Consider the following 3,884-nt stretch of genomic DNA (forward strand, 5'->3'; position numbering starts at 1 on the left):
ACCCAGACCACTGGGAGCACTGGGACCCAGACCTGGTCCCTCTGCTGGCTTGTGTCAGACACACCCCTCTGAACAGATGCAGTCGTTACATTTGTGTTAATACCGACCATATTAGGGTTTGCTTGTGTGTTGATCAGCATCACAATATGCTTAAGAGTTAAGACTGTCTTTTAGTGGACTTGATTTTGACTTGTTATGTAAACAGTTATTTGACTGGCGGAACAATTTGTCAAAGAGAAGTTTACTTTACTTTGCGTTTTGAATGTTTTTCAGGAGATGCTATCTGCCAGCCGTGGTTTGACACAGAGCCAGAGTTTCCCGAGCCTTATTCACACAGAAATCATTTCATCAGAAAAAACAACAGAAAATCTTTATTTATGACCCCAACAGTGACACCAGAATAGGTTCAAGCCCTTCCCCATCTGTTTGCAATCGGGGTGTAATGCTATCATCACCTGTTTCCATGGTCCCCGCTCACATCTGGACCGCATTAAAAAAATCACACAAGGTGCACATTTTCTGCCCTCGTTGTGTGTGTGTGTGCTTTTCTCTGCTTTTGGATCATATTTCTACAATAGGCTACAACAACAAATTAGGATCTGAGGCGCACAGAGAAAACACTTATTTCTACCAGCATTGGGCTTTAGAATTCAGAGCCCGCATCCCATGGGGCTCCGGGTACTTCAGACACAGGAGTATAGGCTCACACTAAACTCTATTGTGAAGTGGACCTTTAACAATCACGCTATCGTAACCCAGGGTTCGATGCCCCCAGACAAAGACAAACAAAGAGGGCGATTATTTAGTAGTAATGTAACGTGTCACGTGGATAAACCCAGGTGCCTTCAAATGTTCCTTCAAAACGAGACTAGTGGTTTTCATACGGCGCAGGGCTGTTATACAAGTAAACCTTCTTGTTAAGAACATTTTAACGGCTCTTGAGTTACACTAAAGGCACATTGACATGTTTAAACACAAGGGGAAGAGGGTTTGATTCCTGGAGCCTCCATTCGAGAACAGAAACTATCTTGATGTGATGTCTATGCCTCACTATCGTTTTCATATTCTCCTGATTGTGTGTTGAGGAATGAATCAGACATGATGTGCTCCGCTCAGCCATTGGCTGCTCTGTGAAAACAAAAAAAAAAAACTCCTGCCCAAGGAAATGTTTTTCCCTGGTTCATAACTGTGTGGAATTTGTGTATCCGTTGTGCGTGTCCCTTGCAGTACACCAGCTGTGCAGCTGGGCTGGCTGTGGCCGTCTGCCGGTGGTTGCGAGGGCTTTTTAACACAGCGCTCCCATGTGAGTTCGAGGAAGCAGTAATGTCATGCAATTGGGGCCGTATTATCATTGTGTGGATCCCTCAGAGTGATGTCAGAGGAAGAAGGAAACTAGCTCACTCCCAAAACCAGTGGGAGCAAAGGTTAGGCGCGTTGGCTGAGGCCCAGATCGGCTTAAAGACTTTTCCTTATTCTTTGGCTTTTTTTATTTTTTTTGCTCTCCTTAAAAGCATAGCCCATCCTACGAATGGTTCCCATATCTGATGATGAACTATCGTTTATTATAATGGAGTTATAGTTGTAATTTTGGGGTTAAGACAAAATGGGACACCCTGCCAGAGATCTCTCCGTTGATGGAAAATGCCGTAATTGGATGATATTAAGAAAAATAGATAGATGGACAAACTAATTCCTTTTTTACATTAGCCTGAGCTTTTCATCATCAGTAATGAAAAATCAACGCTGGCTGGTCTATCAGCATCAATATCGTTTTGGTCATTTTAAGATTGGTGTGTGTGTGAGTGTGTCCGTGTGTGCGTCTGCGTGTGTGCGTGTGCGTGTGCGTGTGCGTGTGTGTGTGTGTGTGTGTGTGTGTGTGTGTGTGTGTGTGTGTGTGTGTGTGTGTGTGTGTGTGTGTGTGTGTGTGTGCATGCGTGTGTGTGTGTGTGTGTGTGTGTGTGTGTGTGTGTGTGTGTGTGTGTGTGTGTGTGTTTGTGTGTCTGTCTGTGTCTGCGTCCGCGTGTGTGTGTGTCTTTGTCCTTCACCATGAACTACATTGCAAAGAATGAAAATCCAGTCACCTAAAAATAAACATTACCATAGTTCTGTTCCTCCTTGATCTCCACCAGAGGTGAAGGTTTGAGAGCATCAGGCTTCGCAGCTTGTTCCATTTAGCACCGTCATGATTTACAGTTGCTTTGCTACCTGTCGTGGTGAACCAGATTAGCATAGCAGCTGTGGCCGTGACTCAGCGCTGCCCATGAGCAGCGATAGCAGCCTTTCATGTTCATGAGCCCTGCGTTCCACCCATTGTTTTACACCTCTGAGGGCTACAGGACCAAATGTGCCCTCTTTAGCTGTTAGATACCTCCCTTAAAACGCTGCTAAGGATGTTGTTTGCAATCAGGGAGTTTGGGTTTTCATTCGAATGCATTTCCCCCCATTTCCCGGTACTTTGCGGGATTCACCTTGAAGTTCCTCTTCTTCTAAACCACAGTCCATGTTTGGTCGTTGATCCGTTTGGGAAATGTTGTGTTTTGTGTGTGGATGTCTTATTAAAAAGAGATATGCAGTAGACATTTATTTATGATATGAATCACGTGTTTAACTAAACACATGAATCTTGCGGAGAGAGAGAGAGTGTAGGGGTATTAAGGGCAGTTCTCTGATTTCACAATAAACATCTTAATCATCTGAAAGTCTCTGAATCTGGCCGCCGTCCTACACACCCACCTTCCCGTCGTGGAGACGTTCACATGACCTCTCACATGCTTGGTTTAGGACGAGGACAGCGCTGTGGCCCTCCTTCTGGAGCGCAGGCTCTCCAGTGAGTCACAGGTCCTCACAGAACGCTGGAACAGGCGTCCGTCCGTCCGTCCGTCCCCCCCCCCTGCCTCTCTTCCTAAATCAATTCCCCTATTTAAGCGCAGCAATAGACGTGTCACGTACGAGGTTTATGGTGACATTCATACTCATAATGTCTCCGTGTCATTTAAGTCCTTATGGTCCAAATGATACGTTTCATCATTTTTAGAGTGTATTTGGCACAGCATATAAAACCAATAAATAAGTCCAGCCAATTCACACCAATATCTTATTGGTTGGATAGAATGTAAAAAAATTGCAATAATTCACCCAAATGGATGGACGGATAGATATGCGAATGGTTTTGCGGATGATTTCTCTGGGCGCTGGGTGATTGTAAGTGAAGGCCGATTATCTGACTCTGTAAGTGCTTCTGCCAATAACTGCAGAGAGCGGGGCGCTTGGACTGAGATCCAAGTGGAGATGGATATGGGATTAGCACTTAACCTTGGAGTCCTTCCAGGAGCCATCTTAATTCAACTTGTACATTGGATGTCCCATAAAGGCCTGACCAGTCTTTAAGGAGAGCACTTCTTTAAGCGATATGTGTTTTATGTTACAGATGAAAGCAGGGGCGTCAGTCACCTATTCATCACAGATCACCAGATCATCTTCATGAAGTGGTGATCACAGTCTGTTTGTGAGCCCTTCTTCCTGTTCTGACACCAAACAACAGAATACATTCACCACACAGAACCAAAAGATAATCAAACCAATGTAACGGGTGAATCTCTAGGATGTTTGTGGTGGAATTTTGCCACATTGTTTCTGTATTAACTGTTTAAGAATAAAGAGTCATCCGAACTTATAATAATTAGGCTAATGTATTGGAGTAATAAACATACAATGACATACAGCAAACATACAACAAACATACAACAAACATACAATAGTCTGAGGCCTCACATGGGGGTTCAACCTGCGTCTCTCTGAGAACTCTGCAGGGAAAAGTCTAAAGCATTGGCAATAGAAGGGACTTCTTCCACAGTGGTAGGCAGGTCGCAGGAATGCTGAGAACA

The sequence above is a fragment of the Gadus chalcogrammus genome, chromosome 14 (genome assembly GCF_026213295.1).
Source record: "Gadus chalcogrammus isolate NIFS_2021 chromosome 14, NIFS_Gcha_1.0, whole genome shotgun sequence".
In the NCBI taxonomy this organism is placed as follows: domain Eukaryota; kingdom Metazoa; phylum Chordata; class Actinopteri; order Gadiformes; family Gadidae; genus Gadus; species Gadus chalcogrammus.